Source organism: Salvelinus sp. IW2-2015, linkage group LG9, assembly GCF_002910315.2.
Source record: "Salvelinus sp. IW2-2015 linkage group LG9, ASM291031v2, whole genome shotgun sequence".
Lineage (NCBI taxonomy): Eukaryota > Metazoa > Chordata > Actinopteri > Salmoniformes > Salmonidae > Salvelinus > Salvelinus sp. IW2-2015.
Window position 1 is genome coordinate 26,379,373 of NC_036849.1, and position 12,423 is coordinate 26,391,795.

Below are 12,423 nucleotides of genomic sequence, written 5' to 3' on the forward strand. Positions count from 1 at the left end.
ACCCCTCTCTCTTTCACTAGGTTTCTGTCTCGAAGTCTGCAACCCCTCTTTCTCTCACTAGCTCTCTGTTTCTAAGTCTCCAACCCCTCCCTCTCTTGTTCCACTCTCTCCATCCCCCTCCTCTCTGTGATGAAAGTGAAAAGGGGATGCAGGGGGCAGCACCAAAGGGAGGGGTGTGCCCCTCTATAAGAGGTCTGAGCAACAGCCTGTCTGTATAGATGAAATACACTGAGAAAGAAGACAGGACACTAACTAGAGCTGCTGCACTGTAGACCAAAATCACTTAAAGGACCTGCGCCCAAACTCCTCTATAGTACTCAGGTAAGACTGACCGTAGACCTTCAGGCTTGGCTTACGGTGGGGGTGGGGGGGGGGGGAACTCACCTGGCTTGATTTGTTGCTGGGACATTTCCCTGGCTGATACTGAAGGAGTTTGGGTTCAGTTTTAAACCTGAGAAGTTGCCAAACAGCTTAGTGCAGCTTATCTTCTGGTGGTTGGTTTATTTATAGGGTGGCTTGTGTTTTTAGGGTTAGTTAGTTATCAGTTTGAGCAATGTAGAATTTCTCTCTGGGTTCTTGCTGAAGTATGCAGGAGTTTTTACAGGTATTTACAGGTAAAGCATGTAGAATGCCACTGAAACAAATGAGTTAAAAAGGAAAATAAAAACCACACAGTAAGTGAGCAACAATTTGGTAGATTAGACAGATTTATTTGATGCAATATCAAGACATAAGGAGAGGACAATACATTGCTAAGGAGAAGAAAGTACTATTACTTTGGATTTTATTCATCAAGTTAGAATGTGAAATAACATGGCAATATTTTATCTTGATAATGATTTCATTGGGTTGTATGGTATATTCTTCATGGAGTTTCGCGATGTGTACAAGAGTAACTGCTGCTACACAGTCACTGCTTAAACCGAGCACTCTTTCTCTTTTATTTGCTCTATTTTTCTTTCTGTGTTCTCTCTCTCTCTTTGTGTTCTCTCTCTTTTTATGTGTTCTCTCTCTCTTTGTCTTCTCTTTCTCTTTCTGTGCTCTATCTCTCTCTGTATCTCTCCTTTCTCGTCTCTCTCTCTCTCTTCTGTGTCTCTCTCTCTCTGTGCTCTCTTTCTCTTTCGTGTCTCTCTCTCTCTTCTGCTCTCTCTCTCTTTCTGTGCTCTCTCTCTTGTGCTCTCCTTTCTCACTCTCTCTCTCGCTCTTCTCTTGCTCTCTCTCTCTTTCGTCTCTCTCTCTCTTTCTGTGCTATATCTCTCTCTTACTCTCTCTCTTTCTGTGCTCTCTCTCTCTCTTTCTGTGCTCTCCTCTCTGTGCTCTCTTCTCTTTCTGTGTTCTCTCTCTCTCTTTCTGTTGCTCTCTCTCTTTCTGTGCTCTCTTTCTCTTTCTGTGTCTCTCTCTCTCTTTCTGTGCTCTCTCTCTCTCTTTCTGTGCTCTCTCTCTCTGTGCTCTCTTTCTCATTCAGTGCTCTCTCTCTCTCTCTTCTGTGCTCTCTCTCTCTTCGTGCCTCTCTCTCTCTTATTGCTCTCGCTCTCTCCTTGCTCTCTCTCTCTTCGTGCTCTCTCTCTCTTTCTGCTCTCTCTCTTTCTGTGCTCTCTCTCTCTTTCTCTCTCTCTCTTTCTGTGCTCTCTCTCTCTTTCTGTGCTCTCTCTCTCTTTCGTGCTCTCTCTCTCTGTGCCTCTTTCTCTTTCTTGCTCTCTCTCCCTCTCCTCTCTTTCGTGCTCTCTCTCTCTTTCTTGCTCTCTCTCCTCTCTCTGTGCTCTCTCGCTCTCTTTCTGTGCTCTTTTTCTCTTCTGTGCTCTCTCGCTTTTCTGTGCTCTTCTCTCTGTTTCTCTCTCTTTCTGTGCTCTTTCTCTCTTTCTGTGCTCTCTCTCTCTTTCTGTCTCTCTCTCTCTTTCTGTGCTCTCTCTCTCTTTCTGTGCTTTCTTCTTCCTTGTGTTCTCTCTTTCTGTCTCTCCTCTCTCTTCTTCTCTCTCTCTCTGTCTTCTCTCTCTTTCTGTGCTCACTCTCTCTTTTCTGTGCTCTCTCTCTTCTGTGCTCTCTCGCTCTTCGTGCTCTCTCTCTCTCTCTGTGCTCTGCTTTCTCTTTCTGTGCTCTCTCTCTCTCTCTCTCTCGTGCTCTCTCTCTCTCTTTCTGTGCTCTCTCTCTCTCTCTTCTGTGCTGCTCTCTCTCTCTGTGCTCTCTTCTCTTTCTGCTCACTCTCGCTTCTGGTTCTCTCTCTTTCTGTGCTCTCTCTCTCTCTTTCTGTGCTCTCTCTCTCTCTTTCTGTGCTCTTTCGCTCTCTTCTGTGCTCTCTCTCTTTCTGTGCTCTTTCTCGCTGTTCTTGGTGCTCGTGACACAGTTAAAGTCCTGACCCTTGACAGGAGCATATTTCTCCCATCACTCTCATTATCCTTCTATTGATCCCCTGGTCTTTAAATCGATGCATCTCCACCGAGACGATGCAAGACTATTATTTTCCACAGTTAACACCCCAGGGAGAAGGTTAAATCTTTATGCTTTCGGTGCAAAATACTGTCTGCAAAGAAATTTCCTGTTGATGATCTGATGACGGCAGAGAACTAACCACATAGCTGCCCATGACTTAGGCTAAAGCCCGGGGGCAGTTTCTGTTGCTTTCCAGGACTCACTTTGTGTGTTCTGTCAATGGACCACCACCACCACTTAATGAGGGGCTATCTACAGCTGAAGTCCATAAATCGTTTGTTCACAGTAGGGGAGAGTGGGGTAAGTTGAGCCCTTTTATACATTCAGCATCACTCCGTCAAGGGCAATATATTGTTCTTTCTAACAAACATCTACATATATTTCAGGATGTTGTGTATCCCTGGAAATAATATGAATTCATGTAGACATTACAGTTTTGAAAACATAGCTTGTCCAAAAAAAGTGATCTCCTGGCACTTTTTTGTTTGCCTTGGGGTAGGTTAAGCTGCTGGAGAGGGTAAGTTAAGCCGACTACAAATTTCTATACTGAATGAAATACTTAAATTGTCTCACCTTACCCCAAGGCAAACGTTTTGACTACATTAGCCCACACAGCTTCAAGGATGCACTTTCATGCTGGTTTAGGACCTCATATTGAAGCTTATAGAGACCCCAAATGATGTATAGACCAATCTTACAATTATCTACTTTGGTTTAGATACAAGCATCATGAAACCTCTAACACAATACATTCATTTGATTTGGTGAAAGTCCGTTTTTTGGGCCTAACTTGCTGACCACTTTTTTTCCATGTGGTTTCTTCCTTCACAGACTCCATGCAATTATGACCTATTTCAAAAAAGATTTGGTCAAATTATTAATTTTGTGTATGGTTTCCTAGAAACAAGGGTGACTCAACTTACCTCTTTGGCTCAATTTACCCCACTCTCCCATCCTAGAATTATATTTACTGCCTAGAGCTATTCTGGTGCTGTGAATGAGAGGAAAGCCCTAGACAGTTAACAGTGCAGTGGGTTAACATACAAGCCTTACTGCACCGACCCTGAATGAACTAATTCAATATAAGAGTGTTAGTGAGGTGCTCAGGGTCCTCTACAGATGTAGAATCTTAATGTGATCACCCTGTTGCAGGAGAACATTCCTGCAATGCAGGAAATGTAAAACCTGTAGTGTATTTGAGGTTCAAAAACTGGTTCAAATTAAGATCCCACATCTGTAGTTTTTGTTCCTCTGTCATTCATTTGACATAGAATCAGAATTGTCTGCTATTTGATGGACATGGTTTCTTTTAGAAATTATACAATGTTCCTTACTAAAGCCAATATTGGGTTAATCGGGATCAGTTTAATTCCTGTCTTTTAATTTGCTTTGATTATAAACGTAATCTATACCTGGTTACCTAGATTATTTTAAAGGCTTATTCCATACCTGGTTGAACAGTGGTTTGATGGAGGGGGTTTTCTTTGAATATCAATCAATATCAATTTGGGTTTGTTCAAAGGAGTCAATCAGGATTAGCTTTCAACTGATTATAGGCTTAAGCTGTACATGGCTAGCTGCCCCGTGGGAGATAAAGGCTAATCGGGGGGTGAATATTGCAGTTTCCAGAGAGAGGTGAAGGCACAGAGGGACCCAGGAGGTCAGGTTCAAAGCTACAAATTGACTGGAGCTGCTATCGGTCAAACTTCATTATAGATAGAGGTTTCAGAGCACAATGGAAATCTACTCAATCAAATTAGCCTTTTAGTTTTCTCAGAAGATACTCCATATATACGCTGTGTTTCAAATTATGCTTGCGTTAGCTGCCTAAGCAAATGCTTAGCCTTTAGCTCAGTGGGCTTTTACAGCTTTACGGTGCACAGACGACCCAGGGTGAAACCCAGTAGACGGATAATATCGTCTCAGGGAAAGGGTTTTCTCCACTTAGTCTGCGTCTTCTGATTAGACACAGAGAAAGAGATAAAGAGTGTGTGTGTGTGTGTGTGTGTGTGTGTGTGTGTGTGTGTGTGTGTGTGTGTGTGTGTGTGTGTGTGTGTGTGTGTGTGTGTGTGTGTGTGTGTGTTGTGTGTGTGTGTGTGTGTGTGTGTGTGTGTGTGAACCAGCTCTCACAGTCTCACGTCAAGAATTAGACGTTCCTCCATGTTTTCTCAAACGTCAAATTTTGAAGTGTTTAAGGTTAAGTTTACACGTTAACTCAAATTTGTAAGGTTAGGGTCAAGTTTAGGCATTAACTCAGAGTGGTTATGGTAAGGTAAGGTTAGGGTTAAGTTTAGGCATTAACTCAGAGTGGTTATGGTAAGGGTTAAGGTTTGGGATAGGCTGAAAACAAATCTCATAACCAACTTTCTATTGCAGGATTCGAACATGTGACCTTTGATATCAGAGGCAGATGCTTACAAACCAAAACCTACTTGAAGGTAACATCGCTCACTATTGCCCCTAGTGGCCGATTGTCATGTCAATGACCTGACTGGCTGGTGTGCGTGTGCATGTTTGCTCGACTGGCGTGTGCCTGTGTGCATACCTCCGTGCCTACAAAACTTGCTCGTGTGTGTGTGTGTGTGTGTGTGTGTGTGTGTGTGTGTGTGTGTGTGTGTGTGTGTGTGTGTGGTGTGTGTGTGTGTGTGTGTGTGTGTGTGTGTGTGTGTGTGTGTGTGTGTGTGTGTGTGTGTGTAAAAGAGAGAGAAAGAGAGAGGAGTGTGTAAATGTGATTTAAAGGGATTTCAAGACAATTAGATGCGGCCTCCTCAGACCTGGGGGCAAAATAATTCAAAGCTCTCATCATCCGGCACGACACAGATTTGAGGAAACTGTGAAATTAGCTCTTGATCAGCTCTCTGTTGTTCTTCTGTGCAACCGTTTGAACGGGCCTCAGCATCAGATAGAGGACCAAGATACGTTCTACTCTGGAGTTATGTCAGTGACATGGTGTATGTTACGCTAGTTTGTAACAGTTGTACAGTTGTTGGAAACCCTCCCGTATAGTTGTGGATCAGTTGTATAGTACTACTACCGGCAGTAGAAGGCAGCCACTCAGCTCGAGAAAAAATAACCTTTTTAAGACTAAAGGGATCCCTATTTGAAAGTCATCAAACTGCATTCCTAATATGGATGCCATACTGGATACGTTTTACAAATCTCGGATGAATTGAGGGAGAAATAAAATAAAAAAACACTATGTTTTGCATAAGCCTATAGTACGCAGAGCCCCAATTGAGAACCCATTCCAACAAGTTGTGTCCTGGGTCATGTGTTCAATAGGCACGAAATGGAAGAAAACATGTTAAAACACTGAAATAGGGACATGCAACATTAACTCATCCAATAAGAACGCTCATTTTCATTACGTCGTGCCTTCTGGAACACCACCCCATTTACACAACCTACTGAGAAGAGTCCTGAATCTCCCTTGAAAAGCAGATAATGAAAAGAAGCGTTGTTCTTCTTTTCTCCTAAGTGGCTCTTCCTTGTTGGAGAAAACAGGAGCTGAACAGGATGACACGCGACAAGATGTGTTTGGAGGGGAAACGGCGGTGGGTGAGGACTTTGTGTCCATTACCCCTCAATTCCTGACAGGGGTGTTCTTTGTCTGCCACATCACGGGTGTCACATCACATCAACTCTGCAGCTGCCTTTCACAGCATCACTGCAGGTCTGAGTCAGGTGTGTTATGCTATTATTATTAAATACAGATGTAGGATCTTAATTTGAGCCAGTTTGCTACAGCAGGAAAATAATCCCGCAACAACAGGAAATGTGAATTATTATGTGGATTATAATTAATGGACATTTTTGTAGGGGTTGATACATTTTTCGTAAGGGAAATTCAATTCAGAAACCTCAAATACACTAGAAGTCTAAAAGTTCCTGCATTGCAGGAAAGTTTGCCTGCAACAGGGTGATCAAATTAAGATCCTACATCTGTATAAGACAGTGTATAGTTATGTAGCCTCTGACTAGTCTCTAACAACCGGATGTTCCAGATTTCAGKGGAGATGGAAAAAGAGCCTGCATCTACTCCTCCACATTTACTGGATTGGTTAAAACCTCTCTAGGGTAACCTCTCCTGGCCAACATCCAGTGAGWTTGCAGAGCGCCAAATTCAAATACAGAAATACTCATTATAAAAATTCAGAAAACAAAACATATTTTACATAGGTTTAAAGATKAACTTCTTGTGAATCCAACCACGGTGTCAGATTTAAAAAATGCTTTACGGCGAAAGCATACCTTACGATTATTTGAGAACATAGCCCAGCAGACAAATCATTACAAACAGTAACCAGCCAAGTAGAAGAGTTACACAAGTCAGAAATAGAGATAAAATTAATCACTTACCTTTGATGATCTTTATATGGTTGCACTCAGAAGACRTTCATTTACTCAATAAATGTTCCTTTTGTTTGATAAAGTCTCTCTTTATATCCAAAAACGTTTTCTTCAGTAATCCATAGGCTCAAACGCAGTCACAACAGGCAGACAAAAAATCCAAATGGTATCCGTAAAGTTCATAGAAACATGTCAAACGATGTTTGTATTCAATCCTCAGGTTGTTTTTAGCCTAAATAATCCATAATATTTCAACCGGACAATAACGTCGTCAATATAAAAGGTAAACATGAAAGGCACGGCAGGGTCCACTCATTCAGACTGCTCTTACTCCCTMATYTTTCAGAATAAAAGCCTGAAACAATTTATAAAGACTGTTGACATCTAGTGGAAGGCATAGGAACTGCATTTTGAGTCCTAAGTCAATGGATACTGTAATGGCATTGAATAGAAAACTACAAAACCCCAAAAAATCCTACTTCCTGAATGGATTTTTCTCAGGTTTTCGCCTGCCAAATCAGTTCTGTTATACTCACAGACACTATTTTAACAGTTTTGGAAACTTTAGAGTGTTTTATATCCAAATCTACCAGTTATATGCATATCATATCTTCTGGGCCCGAGTAGCAGGCAGTTTTATTTGGGCATGCTTTTCATCCAAAATTCCAAATGCTAACCCCTACCCTAGAGAAGTTTTAAACAGAGCAGAAGATAACCTCCCCTGACAGCTTTTTCCTTCTCCTAAAGACCAGTATGTAGGGGATCTAGTTTCAGGTGTTTCTTTTACACCTACTATGTTAGGTTAATAATTATATTATGGTTTATTGATAGATTTTCACATCAGGTTCACAATGTTCTCACCTTGGTATGGTCATTTGTCCATATTTGTTGGTCCGTTCAGATTGTGGGTTCATCTTCATTGACTTTTAGTGATAGATGAAATGCGCCTGATGGCGTTAATGATAGTGGAATAATAAAAGCTACTGTAAATTGGACATTGCAGTGAGATTAACAAGAATTTAAGCTTTCTGCACATATAAGACATGTCTATGTAGAGCAGGTATTCCCAGGGGTACGCGCAATGCCATTGGGGGTACGCCAAATAAAAATGGGATTCACATTTTTTTCTTCACATTTTCAAACAGTCCATTTATATTTTCCAACGGGGCTATACATTTGGGTGAGTTTTTCTTCTCGCCTGAGTAGCCTCATTTCACTGACAAAAATACATTTAAACCATCTWGTGTTCAGCGAAATAACAACACAATGTCAAATACAGGTAGCCTAGTCAAATAGTTAACATTCAATCACATTAACCGTTATTCTCTCACAGGAATTCCACTAACGGTCCGTATGTAGCCAAACAAAGCTGCTGCTCATGTTGGTATCTGTACTGATGGCGCAAAAGCCATGACAGGGACACATAGTGGGGAGGTAACGCGAGTGCAAGCAGTAGCTCCGACGCCACTTGTGTACACTGCAGCATCCACCRTGAGGYTCTTGCTGCCAAGGGAATGCCTGACAGCTTGAAAGACGTTTTGGACACTACAGTGAAAATGGTTAACTTTGTTAAAAAGCAAGGCACCTGCTCTTGTGTATTTTCTGCACTATGCAATGATATAGGYAGCGACCATGTAACGCTTTTACAACATACAGAAGTGCGCTGGTTATCAAGGGGCAAAGTATTGACACGTTTTTTAATTGAGAGACGAGCTTAAAGTTTTCTTTACTGACTATAATTTGCACTTGTCTGACCACTTGCATGATGACGAGTTTCTCATACAACTGGCCTATCTGGGTGATGTTTTTTTCTCGCCTGAATGATCTGATTMTAGGATTACAGGGACTGTCAGCAACTATATTCAATGTGTGGGACAAAATTGAGGCTATGACTAAGAAGTTGGAGCTCTTCTCTGTCTGCATTAACAAGGACAACACACAGGTCTTCCATCATTGTGTGATTTTTTTGTGTGCAAATGAACTCAAGCTTACGGACAATGTCAAATGTGATWTAGCGAAGCACCTGAGTGAGTTGGGTGTGCATTTACGCAGGGAATTTCCCAAAACGGATGACACAAACAACTGGATTCGTTATCCCTTTCATGCCCTGCCTCCAGTCCACTTACCGATATCTGAACAAGAGAGCCTCATCAAAATTGCATCAAGCGGTTCCGAGAMATTTTTATTTAATCAGAAGCTACTGACAGATTTCTGGATTGGGCTGCTCTCAGATTATCATGCCTTGGCAAATCGCTCTGTTAAGATACTGATGCCCTTTGCAACCATGTATCTATGTGAGAGTGGATTCTCGGYCCTCACTAGCATGAAAACTAAATACAGGCACAGACTGTGTGTGGAAAATGATTTAAGACTGAGACTCTCTCCAATACAACCCAACATTGTAGAGTTATGTGCATCCTTTCAACCACAACCTTCTCATTAACTTGTGGTGAGTTATTCACAATTTTCGATGAGCAAATAAGGTTTTATATGTAAGATGGTTAAATAAAAAGCAAAATTATTGATTATTATTATATTATTATTTGTGCCTTGGTCCTATAAGAGCTCTTTGTCACTTCCCACGAGCTGGCCTGTGACTAAGACTCACACTCATTCTTATGTTTAAAAGAAAGCTTTTCATCTATCCAGATGGCCAGATATTTGTAAGCAGGAACACGATCTAAAGTACATATGCTTAAATCATCATTGTTATTTTTATGCGCTCTAAAGAACAACATATACTTAGTTTTACCTGATTTCAATGCTAATTTCAGGTCAATAAAGATTTTCTGTAATACAATGAAGGCAGGCTGTATTTCAGATAGTGCCTGGTCAACTTTGGAGGCAATAGCCTACACAACAGTATCATCGGCATRCAAGTGCAGGTAAAATGTTTTTACAGACAAGTTGTTAATGTCAACTGTAAAAAAATACAGGACCCAGAATTGATCCCTGTGGTACACCTTTCGTAATATCCAGGAAWCCTGATTTAACACCATCAGTAGATACACATTGACTTATATCTGTCAAGTAATTTTTAAACCAGTTACATGCAGCCAGGTCTAGGCTAATTGAGGAAAGCCTCTGAATTAGCAGTGAGTGATCAACAGTATCGAAAGCCTTTGACAGGTCAGTGAAGAGGCAGCACAATGTTGCCTTTTGTCCATACRGTTAACCACATTATTTATAATTAGGGATGCAGCAAAGATAGAGCTATGAYTTGGTCTAAACCCTGACTGATGCACATTTAGAATACATTCAAAGATAAGAAACATCTTAGCTGAAAATTAATCAAGGATTCTAATATTTTAGCTAGGCAAGAAAGTTTAGAAATAGGGCGGTAATTATTTAGGTCACAGAGGTCACCACCTTTGTGAAGGGGGAGTACATGGGCCGCCTTCCAAACCTTGGGGATAGTACCAGATATAATCGTCAGGTAAAACATATGTGTTAAAGATTCAACAATCAGGGGGCCAGAGAGCTGCAGCAACAAYGRATCAAGCATATCAGCCCCAGTGGATTTTTTTTACATCAATCTTCAACAATGCATCTAGCACATCACAGATAATATTTTTTTTGTATTAATAATGGTGGAATGATGGCGTCAAGGATGGTGGCATAACGGTGTCAAGATGGTGTCAATGATGGTGGAATGATGGTGTCAACAATGGTGTCAATTATGGTGGAATGATGGTGACTGATGCTATCAATGATGTTGGAATGATGGTGTCAATGATGGTGAAATTATGGTGGAATGGTGGTGTTAATGATGGTGGAATGATGGTGTCAATGATGGTGGAATGATGGTGTCAATGATGTTGGAATGGTGTGCCAATAATTGTGGCATGATGGTGTCAATGATGATGTCAATAATGGTGTCAATGATGGTGGAATGGTGTGCCAATGATGGTGGCATGATGGTGTCATTGATGGTGTCAATGATGGTGTCAATGATGGTGTTAATGATGGTGKAATGATGTGCCAATGACGGTGGAATGATGGTGTCAAGGATGTTGGAATGACGGTGTCARTGATGGTAGAATGACRKTGTSAATGATGGTAGAATGATGGTGTCAATGATGGTGAATGATGAGTGGTTTGGTGATAGTGTGAACGGGGTGTGAGTTGATGATGTGGTGAGGTTTGTGATAGATCGGTTTCCCACACCTGACCTCGAGCCCTTCCATTCCACCTACAGTGGGGAGAACAAGTATTAGATACACTGCCGATTTTCCAGGTTGCCTACTTCAAAGCATGTAGAGGTCTGTAATCTTATCATAGGTACAACTTCAACTGTGAGAGACGTCATCTAAAACAAAAATCCAGAAAATCACATTGTATGATTTTTAAGTAATTAATTTGCATTTTATTGCATGACATAAGTATTTGATCACTTACCAACCAGTAAGAATTCCGGCTCTCACAGACCTGTTCGTTTTTCTTTAAGAGCCCTCCTGTTCTCCACTCATTACCTGTATTAAACTGCACCTGTTTGAACTCGTTACCTGTATTAAAAGACACCTGTCCACACACTCAAGCAAACAGACTCCAACCTCTCCACAATGGCCAAGACCAGAGAGCTGTGTAGGGACATCAAGGATAAAAATTGTAGACCTGCACAAGGCTTGGGATGGGCTAACAGGACAATAGGGAAGCAGCTTGGTGGAAGGCAACACTGTTGGCGCAATTATTAGAAAATGGAAAGCAGTCAAAGATGATGGTCAATCACCCTCGGTCTGGTGCTCATGCAAGATCTCACCTCGTGGGCATCAATGATCATGAGGGAGGTGAGGGATCAGCCAGAACTACACGGCAGGACCTGGTCTAATGACCTGAAGAGAGCTGGGACCACAGTCTCAAAGAAACCATTAGTAAACACACTTACGCCGTCATGGATTAAAATCCTGCAGCGCACGCAAGGTCCCCCTGCTCAAGCCAGCGCATGTCCAGGCCGTCTGAAGTTGCCATGACCATCTGGATGATCAGAGGAGGAATGGGAGAAGGTCATGTGGTCGTGATGAGACAAAATAGAGCTTTTTGGTCTAACTCCACTCGCGGTGTTTGAGGAAGAAGAAGGATGAGTACAACCCCAAGAACACCTACCCAACCGTGAAGATGGAGGTGGAAACATCATCTTTTGGGATGCTTTTTGCAAAGGGGACAGGACGACTACACCGTATTGAGGGAGGATGGATGGGGCCATGTATCGCAAGATCTTGGCCAACAGCCTCCTTCCTCACGTAAGAGCATTGAAGATGGGTCGTGGCTGGGTCTTCCAGCATTGACACGACCCAAAACACACGCCAGGGCAACTAAGGAGTGGCTCCGTAAGAAGCATCTCAAGGTCCTGGAGTTGGCTAGCCAGTCTCCAGACCTGAACCCAATAGAAAATCTTTGGAGGAGCTGAAAGTCCGTATTGCCCAGCGACAGCCCCGAAACCTGAAGGATCTGGAGAAGGTGTGTGCAAAACCTGGTCAAGAATCTACAGGAAACGTATGATCTCTGTAATTGCAAACAAAGGTTTCTGTACCAATATATTAAGTTCCTGCTTTTCTGATGTTATCAAATACTTATGTCATGGCAATAAAATGCAAATTAAATTACTTAAAAATCATCAATGTGATTTTTTGGATTTTTGTTTTAGAT

General features: G+C 41.8%; 1 protein-coding gene across 2 annotated transcripts in view; it reads left to right on the plus strand.

Annotated features, from left to right (window-relative positions):
• The first annotated feature begins 235 nt into the window (after positions 1–235).
• Positions 236–12,423, plus strand: part of LOC111968882 (prepronociceptin-like) — a 41,497-nt gene continuing 29,309 nt past the window's right edge. For both annotated transcript variants that reach the window (XM_023994816.2, XM_023994815.2), the window contains exon 1: positions 236–321. The gene's annotated coding sequence lies outside the window, so the exon portion shown is untranslated. The remainder of the gene's footprint in view (positions 322–12,423) is intronic.